Source organism: Neolamprologus multifasciatus, chromosome 20, assembly GCF_963576455.1.
Source record: "Neolamprologus multifasciatus chromosome 20, fNeoMul1.2, whole genome shotgun sequence".
In the NCBI taxonomy this organism is placed as follows: domain Eukaryota; kingdom Metazoa; phylum Chordata; class Actinopteri; order Cichliformes; family Cichlidae; genus Neolamprologus; species Neolamprologus multifasciatus.
Genome location: NC_140458.1, coordinates 30727398 through 30747868, shown reverse-complemented (window position 1 = coordinate 30747868; position 20471 = coordinate 30727398). Strand labels below are relative to the sequence as shown.

At 38.8% G+C, this 20471-nt stretch overlaps 1 long non-coding RNA gene across 5 annotated transcripts in view; it reads right to left on the bottom strand.

Annotated features, from left to right (window-relative positions):
- The window catches only part of LOC146495255 (uncharacterized), a 55993-nt gene that overhangs the window by 7972 nt on the left and 27550 nt on the right, over nt 1-20471 (bottom strand). For 3 of the 5 annotated variants that reach the window (XR_014871606.1, XR_014871602.1, XR_014871604.1), the window contains one exon: nt 23-6027. This is a non-coding gene — a long non-coding RNA (uncharacterized LOC146495255). Of the gene's footprint in view, nt 1-22; nt 6028-6394; nt 6518-20471 lie in introns of all 5 variants that reach the window. The other 2 variants (XR_014871603.1, XR_014871605.1) reach the window with 1 other exon arrangement.

The window sequence follows — 20471 nt, the reverse complement described above, 5'->3', positions numbered from 1 at the left end:
CTTCGTAGTTGAATAGCCATGCCTTAGTACATAGCGTGCTAACAATGGCTGTTCCTTCTGCTTAGACCTAAATTTATTTTCCATGTTTTCAAAATAGTACGATACTTCCATATAGGCAAATCTGAAGAGTCATAGAAGTTAAATAAAATATGCATGCATACACCCAGTGAAAGCCGCCTTCTGCACAATGGCCCCATTCATTGTTATTGCTCCTTTCAAACACATACTGATAATGAGCTTTTGTGCTCTGCCTGAACTAACAAAAATAATTAACACATCACTGTGCTGCCCCAAAAATCAGGACAGACATACGAACAAATTCACACATAATAATAAATAAGGTTTTCATTAAGTAAAATATTTAGAACCATATACTTCCATCTAAGATCTGATCTAATAGGAAAACAACATCTAAAAGGCCCAATGCTCAAATTAATTAAAAAAACATTATCTTGTTTTTTTTTTTATTAATAGCTGATACTGTGTTCATATTAGTTATTTCTAATCTGCTGAGTTTGAGCTTTTTGTGTGTGGGTAGCAGATGTAGGGCGAGAGGTGGGGTACACCCTTGACAGTTACCAGTCCGCTGCAAAGCTGAGAACTATTCAATTGTGGATTGGACCCCAGGAGGATGAGGAAACAGTCCTAACCACTATGGTACCCATCCAGGCATGTTACATGTGTATTAATGTTACATCCCAGGGGTAATGCCCAATATACATGTGTGATTTCCATTTCACCCTCCCAGTTGTGCTGCTCTTTAATATCGCAATTCACTGTGAAACTGAGAAAGATCACAATGAATAAAAATTGCAAATAAAACTGGTGCAAAAGGCATCATTTGGCCAGACATAATCACACAATCGACTCCAAATCCTGCTGGAACGCGAACAGAAAAGGCTGCATATTTGGTTCCTCAATTCCCTTCAACACAGGCTGATTACTGTAATGGTTCTGTACAGCACTACACCATGAAACTACTTGATCCTTTTGCATGCTATGTTTACCACTGAGAATTCAACCGCATGCCCCGTACACACACAGTCACATACTGGTGCAATGAGCACAGATGGGTACTATGTGTTTACTGGGTTTTCTATTCTTTTTAATGTGTTTTTCATTATTACAACATTTATTATAATGATGTGATCTCCCTTGAAGGCACCTTTCAAACACTTCTAGGATACATGCACAGTGGTACTAGATGTTATTGCTTTGACAAACTTGCGCCTTCTGTTTACCTTGGTTCTTGCGGATAATTTGTAATGTTTTGGATGTAACAGAGCTCGAAATGACAGCAGCATGCATCTTCAGAATGGGAATTAGAGCAAACCATCCAGAAAAAGATTTATTGTTTAGCAAAACACTTTGTGATGTGGAGGACATAAGCCAGGTGTCAGTATGCTCTGGTATACTTACAGATCATGTATTTGATACTGATAATATTTTATGGTGATCACTGATAGATTGTGGGAACATAAAGGGAAACACTAGGCAGAAGAATGGCATTTTGGTGAACTGAAAAAGGCTAGAGGAAGGTACACAGCCTGAATACTCATCTGGGAGAAAAGGGTAATCAGGAACAGGTGAACTCAATCAGACATTAATGAGGGCTGGAAAAAGAATAAAAGGAGGAACGGAAAACACAAGCCGCACATGAAAAGACTCTTCAGGAAGTAATGGATAGATATGGAGCACAGAGCCATACCCAGACAACAGAAGAAGGCACCGGCAGGGAGGTACAGAAAACAGAAAGCACAGAGTGAAACATAAAGGAAATGATGATTGTGACATATAAAAAAATAATCAAAATTATCTGCTGGATATGTGATGATCCTGGGTCTAAGTGATTACTGTGTTCATTGAGGCTGTCATCGTTTTAATGTGTCTTTCACTTTCGTTTTATTTAATACAAACGAGCCCCACAAAAATATGGCAGCAGCAACATACTGATGACTAGCCTCGTGTTGTGGACCGTGTCAGGGTTGTTACTAAAAAAAAAGTAATTTACTTTTCTTAAAAGGACTATATTCACTATGTTATTTAATTACACACTGGAGAAGGTAATTTGTTACAATAGCTGTTGCAATACTTGCGCATTACTTATTAAAATGATCTCAAAGGCATCCACGTAACTACCAATTAACAAAGTAAACATAACGCTATAGTTAAACACACCAACACAAATCCATCCAATAGGATCTTTCTTTTAGTTTTTGCATATAAATACAAAACTAGCAAAACAGAGCAAAGATAGAAACAAGCCCAAAGAGACACAGTGATTCTACCGCAGAAACAGGCAGAAATTGAGGCAAAAATCTTGCAAGCCTGACTGCTTCTAATTGTCTCTGTTACCTGTTGTTGCACTGGCTGCTAGGCTGGAGTTGGCATGCACTCCTCAGCTCTAACATCACTCTGGGTTCTTGGTGAGCTTTTTGTTAGCATGCTATCTGTGCAGATGCTTACTGAGACCTAAAGTTGTGTTAGCAGTATAATTCAATAGTTTCTGTCCTGGATCTAGTTTGCACTTTACCATCCTTGTATGCAATAAAAATAAAAGTAATGTAATAAAATGAATTACTTCGCAGAATCTGTAGCTACTCCACTGTTTTTCTCCTCCAGGCACACAAACTGAAATCAGCTGATTGTTGCACAAGCTAGCAGGATGTAAAAAGAGCTAGTTAGTTTTCTATAACTGAAGAGCCTTTGTAATGGAAGCAATGACATAATTGTAAATGTAATGTAATTACTCAGTTTAGTACAGTAACACATTACATTACTGTATTATGCTGTGATTACACTAAGGGATTACTTTGTAATACATCACACCTAACTCTGGTTGTGGATGGATCATCTCAGATGTTCTCTTGGCTGAGGTTTGGTTTATTTTCAGCGTGTTCTTCCTGCTATGTTATGGCATCTGGCTGTGCCCATCAGGGACCATCAATGGTCATTGACAGGTAACTCATAACATCTCTGTGCAAATGCGTTCACATTAGCATAATCACAGCTACATAGCTAGCCACCAGGTAGCACATCATTATATGTCAGCTAATCCAACTTGCCTAGCTCTCCATATTTTGCTGCTATTTCATTTTTTCCCTTGTTTACTTGCAAAGTTACAGCAGATTTGTATTTTTTGTTTTGTTTTGTTTTTTATTTAGAAATTATTCAGTAAAAACACTATATGTTATCTTTAAATGGAAGCTAGGTTGCTAATTTCCTGCTAACATCTAATTCCACTAAACCTCATAAATCCTCTTTTTCATGGATACTGATCATTTTAATGGAGCTGGTAGAATTTAAAACATTTTTAACAATCAGTGGTCCCTCAGCGTTTGGTTCATTTTAGAAACCGAAGCAGTGTTTGGAACCAAAAATGGCTAACAAGAGGATTACAAAACCCCTCAAACTGTGACAGAATCCCACATTTGTTTTGGAGACAACAGAAATAAACCTGACTTTCTGACATTCACTCCATACACATACAAGCGTACACATTCGATGACATATTCATGGCTCATCCTCCGATGTTCACATAGCGTGAACTTGGTGAAATCGGCCTCCATGTCAAACTTTACCTGCGCTGTTGGATTTGACATCTCTACAGCCTATGATAAGAAGTTTGGCTTGTCGGCACTCATAATACCTAACTTCTTATAACGTTTTACACTCCAGTGGTTGCAAGCTCCCCTAAGGAGCTGCATCCTCTACATCTTTCAGTCTAAATCACCTCATTTCATTTGCCTCCATTATACTCCATCACGCCTTATATCTCCTGTATGTCTTCAGAAAAACCTAATTTGCCCTACATTGTCTCAGCGACATGCAGTAAGACACAACAGGGGTGCCTCTTCCTCAATTAGTGGTCAGTCATCCTCCTCTGGAATCCATCAAGCCTTGCCTACCTCATTTATCTGCACTTCACTCTTCTTCTTAACTCCATATTTTCTGCCTGAGAGAAATCTCTCCTGACATGCACGATTACTAGAAAGCCTCTCACTGTGCTTTCCCATCATACTTATTCAGCTGTGATGGAGCCTAATTCGCCTCTATAGAAGGCGGAGTGTGAAATTCACTCTTTTCTATATGTCGTTTGCTGTATTTGGATGGATCTTTGCTCGTTGGGACAGCAATTTTCAGCCAGTCAGTCATTTTTTTCCCCTCCTCTATATTTGTTCCTGCAAAGGAAAAAAGTAAAATGTGCATAAACATCTAATGATCACGCTGTTTTGGTGACTCCACATTGATAACAGCACGCAAAATAATGATAGGAAGCCAACAGACCTTATCAAGGGAGTGAAGCTTAAAAGGGAATGAAGGGTCATGAGCTGTTCATAGGTTATTATTGATCTCATTGCCCTGTGAGCTCTTCCAGCCCCAGTAAAGAGCCCCACTCTCACATCTACGTGGTGTAATCATTAATTTGTTATGATTCCTGCAAGGAGGCAGCATGTTCAGACATGGATCAAAGCTCCACGGGAAGGCACTTGCTTGACATTTATGTGGCTAATAACACCTCAACGGGGCCACGCTTTCAAAAAAGTTACTTCACCGTACCTCAACACCTTTTTAAAGTTACAGTATATTAATGCTACTTTTGTCCTTAGAGACCAATTTTCGCCTTCCACTGCAGTCTGAGAGAAAAAGAGCTTCTATGATGACACTGATCTCAGGCACCACACACAGAGAATGAAAGTATTTATTTATATGGAAGTATTTTTATTTTATTGTGTAAGCATCCTCTATACTGGATTTATTGTCCATCTGGTGTATTTGTTATAGAAGCCCTTCTTCAGAGTTTTTACTTTAAGCTTCTTTCACAGAGAAACTTATAAGGAATAGGTTTTATATCTCTTATCAAAGACTGAATAAGTAGTAGCCCTGAAGCACAACTACACTGTAGCATCCTATTACATGTAATGAATTACCAGTTGCCTCACAAAAGTGTTATTCCAGAATACCTGGTGGGCTTTGAGGGTTTGTGGTTTGGCTTTTTTCCAGTATCCTGAAGATGGTAATGAACAAGATGAATGAAGATGGTAAATCTTATTGTCACTTCTATTATCTTTTATATAAGGACCATGTGTTTCTGTCTCCCCAGACAGTAGGTAGCTCAGTGGTATATAAAGTTTTTGGAAGGCATCCACGACACAGTGGGGAGTGTAATCAGAAAACAACACAGCAGATCGTAAAATCACAATTCTATCAGGGAGAAATTTGATGTCGTGCTCTCTTGTGTTCTGCAGAGTAAAGGGAAAACTTTTCAGTGGATTCAGCACCTGTAGTACTATATCTGTATTGGGATATATGGGAATGGTTGTGTCTGGAAGAACATACGGCATAAAATGTTTCCTAAATTAAAAGTGGGTACAGGTTAACAGACGAGAGCCGGCAGGAGTCTTTGTGGAGGTGGAGGTATGTTCTGTAGGAAGGAGGAATTAAAGTCAGACGTAGAAAGACAGAATACATGTGAATGAGAGGGAGAGAGGTGGACTCCATTCAATTTGCTTCAGTTTTATTTATATGGCACCAAATTGCAAAAACTTGGTGAAGGAATAGTGGGATGGACAAACTCCCTTTTAGAAGGGAAACAGAAATCAATAGTAACAAATGATTAAATGCAAAGTGGTGTATAAACACAGGGAGAGTGGGAAAAAAATGGACGCCTTCGAAAGAAGAGATAGTGTACGAAAGAGATGAAGAAGAGGGTGGAGGCAGGGTGGAGTGGATGAAGACAAGAAAGGGCGATTTGTGTCTGAAGGATAGCAGCAAGAGTGAAAGGGAAAGTTTACGAGATGGAAGTGAGACCTGATGTGATGTATGGTTTGGACATGTGCAGAGGAGGGATACTGGACAAGCTGGACAAAGAATACTGAAGATGGAGCTACTAGACAGGAGGAAAATAGGACCATTGCAGAGCAGACCTGTGGATGTTGTGAAGGAGGACATGTAGAGGACTGCTGTGGCAGAAGAAGATGCTAGAGATGGGCTGAGATGGGGGCAGCTGATCCACTGTGGCGACCCCTAAAGGCCAAAAGAAGAAGAAGACGAAGTATTACATGTGTTGTCAACAGGTTTGTAAATCTCCAGCATTGTTACTGAGAAAAATGCAATTTTAAAAATCTGATGTAATAGTTGAAAGGCTTAAATCAAAAGACTTGATTTAAGCCTTTCAGTACATAAAGAAGCTTCTTATATTAGCAACTTGAAATGTCTAAGCACAGTCAAAGTCATAGTTAAAATGATCCCTTAGCAGTACCGGTGGTTTGTGGTAGCTACAACAAAAGGCAATTCTGGAGGCAGAAAACAATCCCTGCAAGCAGTTGATTTGTCAGAATACAACAGAAGAACTAGTACTGTATCGGTTTACAAGACAACCGAACAAACTCACAGTATTAGTAAAGAAGTCGATCAATAATTGCTGCGCAGTGCAAGCCAATTTCCACACAACAGCAGAGCACAGTGAAGGGGGTTGGTTATTTTGCTGAGGAGTTCCAATCCTTCATGCAATTTCCTACAAACATTTATTAAAAATAAATAAAAAGATTCTGAAAATGGTTGCAATTTTTTTCTTTTCAGTTTGGTCAAATACCTTTCACTGCTAATCTCCCCCAAACAAACAACAAAAAACCCACTGCTTCTGCAGTGAATGCTTCACAATAAAAGCCACCCCACGTTTTACCACACAGTCCTTTTAATTTCAGGCATTTCAAGGGGAAGCTTACTGTGCGACTTGCTTTTTAAAAAAGAGTGTAAAATACATGTTATTGAAACGTTTTTGACACAAACAAATAAAAACAAGGTCAAACATCATGAAAATCATTTCTATTTTATGGGAATTAGTTGGATTTGAGCTATTTTTCAAGCTATATCATCATCATCAGTTGGTCTTTTTAAATAAACTGCGGAGCTTCCATGTTCACTTGAACTGGTCGTGAGCTGCCCACAGTCATAAATAATGTCTTTGTTTATGGACTTCATCCTGCTGAGGGTTGTAGAAAACCGTGGACACATGTAATGTGTAGTAAACCAAGCAATGAGGATGGTTCAACAGAGAGGATCACCAAAGCAGAGGTACGTATGTATTCCGAGTGTTATTTCAGGCTTTTCCACAGGCATTATTTCCAAAGCTTGTATCCTTGGGTTGGTGGAGTGTGCAATTTTCACTTGCAGTGCGACTGCAGACAGAGGGGCTCATTTTTTTCTCTCCCAAGGATGACAAAGCAGAGTATCCTATCGGAGTCTTTCCTGTGACATCCCGCTTTTTAGACAGAGGGAATTATGGGCCGTGATCAATAGGAGAGAGAGAGGGTGCGGTGATACAACTGAGGCGGCTATCGCGGCAACTGTAATTTTGAGCATGCATTATTCAGCAGCTCTGTAAGATCTGTGAAGCTTCAAGATTATTTACCCTTTGAAAAACGTTGGCAGGGCAATTGCAGGTATGTCCTAGAGAGCACTGAGGTAATATCTCAGCATTTGTGAAGAAATACAAGTTTTTGTGTATATGAGCCTGTACTATATACAGTTTATGGAAGGCTTTTTCATCATCATTAATTCTGACCGCTGACCATGAATAATATTCGTAATGTCAAAAAGATGGCGGGATTAGTGAGATGCCACACATCAATGCCTCACTTGTCTAATTTTTATTTCAATAAGACAGCAGTTAGTATTTTGGTATTGTATATGCTTGTGGGCTATTTTTACAGTGGTGTGGAGGTCTGGGCCTTTACATTCATTATGGTAATTATCCATGGCAGCCAGCGATGACTCCTGCATGCTGTGTGTGTCCACTGAGCTGGCGTCACAGGAAGGGCATGGCCCACACACTCTCTACTGAGTTATCTGCATGTGAGTGTATTTGTGTCTGCGTGCCTGCTACAGGCATTTTCTACAAATATAACTCAGGCTCGTTGTCCTTCTATTTCTAAGCCTTCCTTTCATTCTCTTTACTCTTTCTGCCTCTTTCTGTATGGGAGAGCTGAGCGTGATGCTATGGCTCTGTAGCTGTAAGCGTAAACATCTCTCCATCTACACATGAAGACAAACAGAGGGGCATTATCAGGCAGAGGGATAGACCCAGCATTCAATCTTCGACTATATATAACCTCGCACCACCTCCTCATTGACATTCATGAGGTGAAATAGCAGCTTGGAAAAGAACCGCCACTCTGTTTGCAGTCTTATTCCTCTCATTTGTTTAATCAAACATCACTGCGCAGAATTTATCACATCCTTGTCACTCACGTTGTCACGCTTCATAGGTTGTTCACTCTGGAAAATTCGAACTGTACCTGTTGATGCCTTTGAATGCTTTTTAAAAAGGGACCACTTTGATACGATGATTTGTGTTCTTGCTAAGAGTTGTTAGATGGATATCACGCTCATGTCTGCATGCTAAATATCAGGTTATTCATAGTTTTTGACATGAGGTTACGTCCTTTTAGGAGCACCAACTGAGTGGGCAATACAAGGTTTTCTTACTCTGTCTGCCAGTAAGCTTTGTAAGGTCTGTCTCGCCCAAATGCAATATGAATTCAGCACGTTGCATGAACGACTAGCCACTCTGTTTGTTCACAGCTGCTGTCAAAATTAGAGTATGTCGCTGCATGCAAATACACTACTTCAAAACCTAACGTAGCACTGGTGTGTGGACCAGATTGCAATGATCCCTTTAATTGCAGAGTAACTCAGACTGACAGTGATGGGTCAGTGGTTGGAAGCAAGTTTTGATTAGCGGTGTGGAGTGTAATATGCTACAATATGTCACAACAATAGATTACTTTTCAGTAATGCAGTACTGTAACAGATAATTGTTCTAAATTTAGCAATCAGATTACCATTATTATGTCAGTAATTATATAGTATACAGTAATTATGTCATTACTTGTGTTACATAGGTTATCCATTGATCTGCAGGATTGGGCATATAGAAATAAAAAAACAAACAAAAATAACATCAGCCATGCTTTTTCTATTCAGCAGAGTTCAGTGTGTTGCCAGGTAGGAGTTAAAAGGAGCAGTCTGTAACATTTGAATCATGGATATATGAACATTACCTTGTTGCTGTGACAGTGAAGTGCAAACCAAGTCCAAGACAGAAACAACTGCATTACACTGCAAATACAGGATCAGCTATTTGCATCTGCACAGACAGGATGCTAAAACAAACCTGACCAAGAATCCAGAGTGATGTTAAAGGTGAGTGCATGCCAACCCCAGCTCAGCATGATGTTCAACAAAGGCAACGATGAGCAGTATCTGTATTTGTTTGTACAATTAAAGTGGTGATTGATATGAAGTGTTACAGAGTAACATGAAAGTAGTGTAATAAATTATTTTGCAATGTGTTTTAAGTTTTGTATTATAATAATAAGGCAACAAGCAATACGTAATACACAACTTTTTAAAGTAAAGACCCCAACACTGCTGATTATGTAGGCTATTACTATTGTAACAACTACCCTTGAATGCTGACTACAGTGGTGCTGAGTATCTGCTGTTAGTGCCTAAAATGTTGTCTTTGCACATGTGTATTTTATTCTTCCTCCTTTTGGAGGTGATGAAAATATTTGTGGTTGTTTGTTTCCTTTGTCTCTGCAGCATAATTAAAGCACCATAATAAACTGAGTGCAGCAGGTTAGCATAGCTAGTCACAATAGCTGGCTAATTCTTAAGGCCTTTACACACAGGACACATAAAATTTAATTTATTTAAATGGGACAGTGGATGTTAATGAACATACATGAATTTACATGAATGTAAACATACCAGATTATAGCCAAAGGCTAATTTCCATCTGTTGTCCAGAAAACATATTAAAAATGGACATAATAATTCATAAAAAAGTTCATAATTCATACATAATAAGAACTCCATCACCAAACTCACACATACATACCATTCTATTCCCAAGTAAAACTATACAACTTATACATGATCACACACTTGATTTGTCCATAACCAATTTTTAACCTGTATCTTAAACAATTTGAATGTAGAGCATTCTCTAATGGATTGAGGAAGACTGTTCCACCAGTGGCCACCCTGGACAGAGTGGACGTTCTGCCCAAATGCTGTCCGTCTGTGGGGTATAAACAAGTCTCAGCGGGTTGTGACTCGAGTGGTCCTTTCTAAGCTTTCTTTACACCTAATGAACTCCTTTAGTGGTGGCGGAGCAAGGGAGTGTAAAACTTTATATATTAAGCACACTCTTTTAAGTTTCACTAAATTATTCAAGTTCAATAATTTATGTTTTTTTAACACATGACAGTGGTGATAGGAAGTCAATTTTTTGTCAAGTGATTTTAAACTTCTTTTATGAATATTTTCAATAATTTTAAGTGTTGTTGGACAAGCAAGTGACCAAGACGTCAAACAATAATCTACTACTACTCATATATATATATATGAGTAAAAATAAGTTTTTGCAACATTCATATTTAAGTTACTATGTATATGATTAAAATTTCGATTATTAAAGTACCTGGGACACTTTATTTATTTATGTGAATATTTTGTGAATTTTGTGTATTATTTTCCAGACTCATTTATTATTAATGCAGCCATTTACACCGACCATATAATTGTGCTGGATATATTTTTTGGCAAGCCGAGCTTGATAGAAATGGTGGGTTACATCTTGCTAAATTCAGCTGTGTAAATCAATAAAGAGCAGTAAACCTCAGAGCAGCAGTAGGAGCAGGTCAGCTGATCACAGCCTGTACTGTTGAAGTGTGGAGGCACAGTAAAAAGAAAGAGAAAAAAAGTTTTTTACTAATATTATTTTATTATCATATTAATTTAGCATCAGGTTGGATTAGCTTTGGATAAAACTAGCTGGTAGAAATGCCCTTCAGAGAGCAACTTTTTACTTTCTTACTTTGAATACATTTTAGAGCCTAAACCTTTTCCTCTTTTACTTGAATAAATATGTTGAATCAGCACTTCAACTTTAACTAGAGTATTTTTTAACACAAGCATTTCTACTTGTGTACTTTTGCCATCTCCTCTAATAACATGATAGCTGTCTTTGTGCAACTCCATGATGAAAAATTAAGTATCTGTAGAAATATTAGCTCTAGTGATCACTAAAAGAAGCCAAAGCAGAAGGGCCAACTGTCCAGCAAGTTAAAGTGGCAATAAAATAGTTTCACTGTGGCGCCGTGGATGTTCCCAGTCGCTGTCAGCCTTCACACAGTTTATATTTGAGCAGCACAAACAGACAAACAGCTTCTCTGGAGGAACATCTGCGGAGTCGGGTCTCTGTGTGTTTGTTAGTTAGAGATGACACTTTTGGGCGAAAGTGTGTAAAATCGTGTGCACTCACAAACCAGGCAACATAACAGAAGTCACACAACTGAGGGTCAATTTTATGTAGATTAGTTTTATTTTTGTACTATTTACACTCCTGTCTGGTTTTACACTTGTTTTTTTAAATAGTTAAGCCAGTTACTCTCAAACCAGTTATCATGGTTCCCTCATAAACACTCAAAATAAATTTTGTTAAGCTCCTCTTAACTGCCAAAAATCAGAGGCAAGAGAAGTGCAGGATGTGTCCCAACCTGTGAGTGCAGAAGAAAATATAGTCCATATACAAAAACATTTCAGAAAATATATACCTGCTGCATAATTGAATATTTTTATGTCACATTAACTGTGATGTGTTGCAAGTTGAGAAAACAAAGCCAACACTCACAGCCACAAAGTGAGACATCTGGCAAATCAATCTGACTTAAAAAGTTAGACTGATACTTCCTTTTTGACACTCACACATTTAAAATTCAGCAATCCTTCCCACTGACTGAACCTTTATGTTTTATTTTATCGGACAAAAAAGTAATATTCTCGGCACAAAAAAAATCAAACGTGTGTTGCTATGGAAACTGTGCATATCAGTGTGTGTGACTGAAAGTCTGTCTCACAGGCATAATGGCTCAAACATCATTCTGGAGTCCCATCTTATCACACTGCTCGCTTGTTAAAAGTTTCAGCTACTTTTGTGCTTTTCTTCTTCTCGCTACCAATCAGCGCTCCTGATTTCCTTCTAGCCCGAGTGCAAATTCTACAGACACGCACACGTTTTGCAACGGCGTATGTTATTTAACACGTTCCCCAGGTCGTGTAATTCACGCTCTTGCTTTGTTATCTTTGATAGAAATTTCTTACATCTCCTGTGCTGACTGATGCGCCGTTACCTGGCTTCATTCTTCTTTTCCTTTAACTACAGCAGTAATGTTGACATTTCAAAAATATCAACATCTCACTTAATTATGGAGTGGGAAAATCTTAGCGAAAACAGCGCTAATCCTCACCAAAGAAACACTAACTGTCTGAAATCATTACATTGGATTTTAACATTTTGTTCATGCTTTTCCTTTTTCATTAATGGATGAGCCAAGCTTTTCTTTGCATCAGCCACAGGAGAACTATTGGCTATATGCCCGTATCAATCAATTTTCACTGGGCTTATGAATGTTTAGCAGAACCTAAAATTGTGAGAACACAATGTCTGACCTCAAGACCCAAGAAAGCCACTGCATATTATTGTTATTAACCTCAGTTTACCCCAGAGGAGCTCGGGTATCCTCGGAGCTATTGTGTTTCGGGCTAACTCCTGCTCGAAACACAATCGTCCCGATGACGAGCTGTGAAATTTGCTACCTGTGAATCCTTGGTCATGAAAAATTAATAGGCGACTTGAATATTGACCTAGGTAGTGGCTAAGTTTGGAACATCATACTATATGTAATAGATGTATTTCATACACCCTTTTCACAAAAATAGAATTGTCTCATAGATGTGTTTCTTTTTTTTGGGGGGGGGGGGGGTTTGAATACATTGTATTCATTCTGACCATCGCCATAATAATTAATTAAAAAGTGTGTGTTCTTGAGTTTTGAAAACAGACGAAACTGGTGTAAAGATATGAGCAAAGCACCTTTGCACTGTCTGCTTTTGAATCTAAGTCACTTTGTTCATTTGGTTTTTCTGAGAAGCAAGGTCAGAATTGCTGCTAGAGATTTGTCTCCTCTATTTATGCGTTTGTATTTCTGTCAGGTCTTTGAGAGAGGATGACTAACGACAAAGAAGGATTGACAAGCCACAGCCTCAAGCTGTGAGAAAGATATGATTTATCCCTGTTATTAACCTGTGCCATTTCCCTGCACACTTATTCAAATTCATGACTCAATCTATCTCTTTTCCCCCGCCATTTTTTCATCCATGTGCTTTTGCATTTTCCCCGTGTTGATCTATATTCCAAGATAGAGATTTGCTGTTTATACACAGGCGCCGTTTCGATTGCATCCGCTAGTGTGGAAAAGGAATGAATATGAATCCTACATGACAATGTTTTTGATTAAAAGCAACACGAGGCACGTGCTCGGGAAAAAGCTGCATGGAAAAATAAAACCTGGATATGCAAGGCTACGCCAGTCGGTATATCACTTCTGAAATCCCACAAATCATACACCACACAAACACTGACTTTGCTCAAACAAAACGGTTTGCTTTAAATTGAATTTCACATCTTTACAGAAGCGATTCTCAGAAAAAGCACCACTGTTTTGACAGGTAGACAGCAGGTCAAGATTTATTGTAGCTTTTGCCGAAATGCATCAATACCTCTTACTGTCTGTTACTCCCCCTGTTGTTTTTCACACTATATTTCCCTTTAAGTGATAAACTATCTGTATGCCAAGGCAAAACACTGCAAGTTTATTTGTACCGCATCTTTCAAACACAAAAGCACAAAGGCAAGTTAAACTGCGTTACCGAGTAGAAGGGATCCAGAACAACAAACATGTTCTACTCAATTCTCTGTGAAAAAATAAATCGAAGTAGTACAGAGTAAAATGTAATGAAAACAAGATGTAATATAAAGGAGCATGAAACGAAAAAGAAGTTACAATTAAAAAACTTGATTTGCAATTTTACATCACTAAAAAGTGTGTGTGTATAACTTTGATCTGGGACAGACAGAGTGCAGAGTGTTTTATGATATCTTAGTTTTAGATAGCATTGCATTTTCAAGAGACGGGTAAAAGAATCATAAATCCAGCCACAAAACTCACAGGGACATAAATAATTGTTTCTGTTGTAGGTCTAACAACTCTATTTCTCATCTACCTCTTGGTAGTTGAGGCATATTCTCAGTGACTGTAACAGCCAGAAAAATCCATTTCAAGCATGACCTGAAAGCCATAGCAGCCACTCAGTGCCCCTAAAAGATCTGGGAGGAACGTTGCCTGCATTTGGAGTTTATGGTTTGAGTTTCAGCTCCCTGGTTGGTTTTATTCCCACCCCAACACCTCACAGACTTATTTAATTAGTCACTTTACTAGGTACACCTGTTCAACTGATTGTCATCTAATCACCCAGTCACATGGCACGTAGTCATGATTAAACGTGCTGAAATTCAATCTAAGCTTCCGAATGGGGGACAAAGGTGATTTGATGACTCTGAATGTGGCACAGTTTCCCAAAAAACCATCTGCAGGGTTTACAGAGAAAGGTCCTAAAAAAGAGAAGAAAATAACCAGTGAATGGCAGTTCTCTGGGTAAAAATGCCTTCTTGATGTCTGAGGTCGGAGGAGAATGGCTGACCAGACGAGCTGATAGGAAGGCAACAGTAACTCAAATAAAACACCACAACCTACCTGGGTTGTTATTGCTGACTGTATAAATCCATATATGACCACAATGAACCCTTTTCTGATTCCAGCAGGATAATGCACCATGTCACAAAACTCAAATCATCTCAAACGAGTTTCTTGACCATGAAAATGAGTTCACTGTACTCAAATGGCCTCCAGAGTCACAAGAGCTCAATCTAATGAGGCTCCTTTGGGATGTGGTGGAATGGGAGAGTCCCACCATGGATGTGCAAGCGGCAAATTTGGAGCAACTGTGATGCTATCGTGTCAATATGGACCAAAATCTCTGAAGAATCTTTCCAGCACCTTGTTAAATCTATGCTATGAAGAATTAAGGCAGTTATGATGCAAATTGCAAACTAGCAAACAGTACTAGCAAGGTGTACCTAATAAAGTGGCTGGACAGTGTCTCCTTATATAATGTTGGAACGCTCCTGTGCATGTAATCCCAGCAGAAGGGGTTAATGTGAATATATATGAATATATAAACACAAACAAATAGGAGTTCAAACAAAAAATATGCCCACAGCAGACACACGTCCTTGACATCATTGTATTTATAAATGATAGCATGTCTCACTGGAAACCTTTTCAAAGAGAGTATTTGAGGTCATTCTATACAAGCTGCATAAATCACAGTCTAGTCAGTAGAAAAACAAAACAAAGCAAACCAAAAATAAATAAATAAAACAAAATGGAAGCTTTCTCTTTTTTTATTTTATTATTATTATTATTTTTAACAACAGAGAAACTAGGTGATTGCTGAGCACCATTTTTAATTTAAATGCCTTTAAGGGCACAGTTAATCAACAGAGTCCTCTGTTTCACTTCAGGAGCAAGTACCTGATAAAATTTGGCTCACAGCAGGAACAAGAGCCCATGTGGAAACATCCAAATGTGAGGCTACATTTTATATTCATCACTATGTCGACCACGACCACAACTATTTTTTGTTTTGTTTCATTATTCATTAAGATCCAGAGCATAGCAAATATTCTTAGAGTATAATTTACACTCCTGTGAAAGAAAACGTTTTCCCAGGACTGATAAAGTCTTGTGGAAAACTCTTACTGCCTACACAGTAACGAGAGGGTAGGTAGTAGTATCATCACCTCTAAAAGCAGAAGTTTTGCCAGCTTGCTGGCCTGGAGCATTCAGGTTAGTGATGATACAATGCCGCAATCTTCCCAGGAGTGGACGTTCCAGCAAATTCATCCCAAGGCCAGAGCATGCAGTGCTCAAAGAAACTCCAAAAAACAACTCTACAGCCCACAGTTTGCAACTTTAATGTTAAAGTTCATGAACGCACAACTGAAAAAGACTGAAAAAGTATGGCTGGTTGGGAATGGTTTCCAAGAGGAAGCCTTCTTACTTAGAAAAAAACATGTTACTATGGATTAAGTTTGCAAACTTGAATCTGAGTAAAGCACAAGACTTCTGTAACCTTTGATAGATCAGACCAAAGTGGAGATGTTTGACCATAATTCACAGCACAACATTTGGAGAAAACCAAACGCAGCATATCAGCACAAACACATGACACCAGCTGTCAAGCATGTTGATGGAGGGGTGATGATTTGGGCTTTTGTTGCAGCCACAGGACCTGGGCACTTTCCCGTCATTGAGATGACCTTCTCTGTATACCAAAGTATTGTATCCATCCGTCTAGCACAATTATCCTTCTCGGTTTAGAAACCAGACAATGTTGCTAAGCAGAGCAGCGAATCTACAACAGAATGGCTGAAGTGATGCAGTGGCCCAGTCAAAGTCTAGTTCTCAACCAGACTGAAATGCTGTGGCAGGAACAAATGTCTGCAAACTCCAATGAGTTTACACAGTGAAATATAGAAAAAATACATTTACATATATTAATAAGAGATGCACCAACCCAGCATAAGCCATTCGTCTGTAAAGTCCTGTTTTGAGGCAGTGGAAGAAAAGGTGGTCATATTTGGACAGGAGGATGCTAAGTTACCAACTAACCTCAGGATGTTTACTTTTTCTACCAACCTTTAAATGTATTTATTTTTAAAATGGGTATCTTAAAATCAACTGACTCACGTTTGGAGCCATGTTTTTGGCACTTACATTCTTGCTGCAGTTTTCAGTCTCGGAGGTTTTGGCTTGATTGTAATATTGGTGTACTATAAATAAAAGTGGAACAACGGACACGATATAAATAACAAACTCAACAGACAAAAATGCCAGCTGGAAGCAATTCATCTAAAATGAATTTAACATGAATTGATTTACACACGAGACTATATGTATTCATTTATGATTTAATGTGTAATGTGATTTGTGAATAAATTACATTTGTGCAGTAGATGTATGCTGCAATGATATGCTTTTGGATTTAGGCAAAGTAAAAGTACCAGTGAGTAATAAAGCATTCATTCTCATGCTCTGGTTGGCATGCTGTCATATTGTAGAGAGAGAAAAATTTTAGAGGGCATTATGCCCCAAAATATAGCCTGCAAAACAACTGTGAGCAAAATGGTATCTGACCTAAATTCAATTTAAAGTCATTAAACCGTTTTTGAGCTTGCGTGAAGGTTCATCAAAGATAAAAAGCTATTAGCTTTACTCTTTATTTGATGGAAGCCGAGCTGACAATTGCCAACAAGCGAGATTCAACCCCAAGCAGTTATTTTAAAACTCTTGGAGTCTCAAGGTTTCGAAGGGTGTTTTGACAGGCAGGGTGCATTTGCTGGGGAGGCTAATTGACTTGCAGCAGCTAATTAATTCAAAGGTTGCAAGGTTGTGATAACAGTGTAATGAGAGAAGGGAATGTCAACACCAGTTGATATTAGCCTCACTAAATATAGATGAGATGATGTTCGACAGCTTTTCTGTGGGGAAATGGGGTCCCAGATGTAAAAACAGATGGTGATGACACAATGTGGAGACAACAGAGCTCTTCAGGCTGTAAGCTGTACACCGGGGGTACGGCATCATGTTTTAATAGACCCTCAAAATTCAGGGTCATTGTAGCGTAGTTTAAAAACATCTTTACTCACACGCTAAGCACTTCTTTGTTTGGCAATTAAGGCAAAAACACAATTAAGGAATGTGTTTTGCTAGTCTGTTTAAAAAAAAAAGAGGTTCATAATCATTAGTTGAGCAGTTTCGAAAACAAAGCAATGAGGTGCTAGTTTAAGAATAAAAAAAAAAGAGAAGCAAACAATTACTGCTTACTGTACAGACTTACTCATTTACTGTGTTGTGATTACAGACATTTAGAGGCTTTTTAAAAACTTGTTTTTTCAGTCCTTTTTCAACATCTTGACACCATGTCCCTAAAACTGAAAGTTGTGAACTTCCTTCTTTCAACAAACTCTGTAGACGAAATTAAAAAACAGAATTCTGCCACCGGGATCGAGTCTATTGTCACCCTGACTTGAAATGGCGTAGGTGGATGCGGCTCTAACTTCTGGGTGAAATAACACCTCCATGCATGAACTACACCGACCTGTCAAATGTCCAGCTGAGTCTCAGTGTCAAGACAGGCAATTCTACCTGAAAGGCAGCGAGGTAGGTTTTTAATAACCACATCTATACTTAAACCTGGCTAATCAATCATTCAACTTGAATGAGAAAGTTAGAAGATTGCAGAAAACTGGAAAATATCTGTTATTCACCATGTTGTAAGACTCAGTAAATGAGAAGGTGGACCATACAGACACACTGGCCTAATTTGACATCTGCAGTTGGCAGATTGCATACAGTTCGATTAAATGTGATATTTTACTGTCTGCTGAAAAGAAAAAAACAGATGAGACCAGTGGTTATTATCTCACGTGGATTGCTGCTTTTGGAATCCAAAAACAACAACAACAAACTGTTAAACTCAATGGGTGTTTCTACTCAGCTAAAGCAGGAATCAATCTGCTTTAATAGGGACAGCTGGGGTCCATTTGGTTGACCACGCAGTGGGGCCGACCTAATTGGCATGTCAATGTCTATTATCAGAAAACCACAATTTGTCTCACTTTAAGCCGAGAGAAAGCCTCACGGTTCCAAAACGTTGGCAAGTTATTTTATATTAGAATCAAATGAGAAAGTGAACTAACCAGAGCTGCCTCCGACATGGAAATTCACCGCTGTATAAAACACAATGTTCCTCGCGTGTGGCTTAGAAAACAAGTGATGCTGAAAACCTTGAGAGGCATCTAAGCTCAATCATGTTTTCCTTGAGTTGAACATATTTTCTAATTATGCCTTGTCCCCTTGGGCTGACAGAAATGTTCTCTGAGCAATAGAGTTGTGACATTTTAAAAATGAGGAATGCCAGACAATTAAGGCTTAAGTGGGATTACCTTCTCTTGTGCAACCGTAACTTGCATGTTAGGGTGGAAGGCTGTGTGCAGCCCAGTGATATGCTCTTTATTCTTGTCTCCTATCCTATAGTTTTGCTTGCCCAAATGTCACATGAGATGGGGGATTGTTATTACTAGTTTTCTTTCCATGCTGGGGTGAAGCATCATGTCACATGAGTGTACACTAAGGCCACTGACATCAATTTAACCCAAGGGTCTGCTTGCAAAATGTCAGGTTTCTTGGTGATTTGAAGCCTAAATGCTAATTTTTTTTTTCATATTTCACAGTCATTAAAATATAAATATAAAATTACTTCCTATAGCATGCATTTTAGTCAATTTTAATAAAAAGGTAAGTTTAATGTTGTTTGTCCTCATGTTGAAATCTCTCACAGATCATTTTCTGAGAGCAGGAGATGTGCAGCCACGACAGCGACTATCTATCATGGCATCTCAAGTCATTGTCAGAAAGTAACACCCATCCACTGTCTCCTCTTCAGTGGCTGCATAAATAGCTGCTGAGATTGCTGATTGATAATTATTCTTATCTCCAAATGTCTCCTGTTACGAGGAAACAAATAAGGGGGAGAGGGAAGCGTGAGCTGGCAGGCAGAGGTCAATGGGAGGACTTCTACATTTCATCCGGCACACATTGAGAGATGGAGGTGCCAGAGTGTGACAGTCTCCGACCCCTAGGTGAGATCTAAGAGGGATGATAAAGGCAACTGACGGGGAGAAAATTGGCACATAATTACAAAGGCTAGAGGGGCACATTTTGTCTACCCTTGTCTCTTTCTCTCTGTCATATAACACACGTGCACGAGCGGGCATGCGTGCACACACGCACACAAAAGCAACAGTGACATGTCAGGAGGACCACTGTGCAGCGTTCACAGGTAGACACTGAAATCACCTTTAACTCCAGTTCCACCATAATACCTGCTTGTTGTTGTTTGCTTTTGCTCGTTTCAGCAGGCACTGGTAAAATATGCCATATCATGACATTTTAGAGGAAATGGCCTCATTTACATGGTGACCTTTTGCCTGTTCATTTCATGTCAGGCTTTGAAAAGTTAGGTCATCGAAGTTTTACCCTGGAAGTATCTGCTTCTGCTATTATATTTACTGTCATAATGGAGCTAAATGACAGCAAGATTATAAAACTGGCAGGTCCCAGCCAACAATGTTATTTTTTGTCTGAAACAGAGAAACTTCAAACCAGTCGTGCATCTCTTAGACAGTCAGATTACATTTAGTGCCATTAGAAAAAAATGAGCCCTAAACGTGGAACAGCAGAAAATAAGGCCAAAGTGGTCGAGGGTTTAGTGTCTGGATATCAGTGTTTAACCTCAGAATCTCATTTTCACATACCTGCTAACTTTTACCTACCTCAACCAAGTGCTTTATACATTTTTCAGCCACTTTTGTATTTCTGTACCATTATAATAAAGGACAGCTTTTTGGAAATGGTCAAATCGAGGCGGAAGAA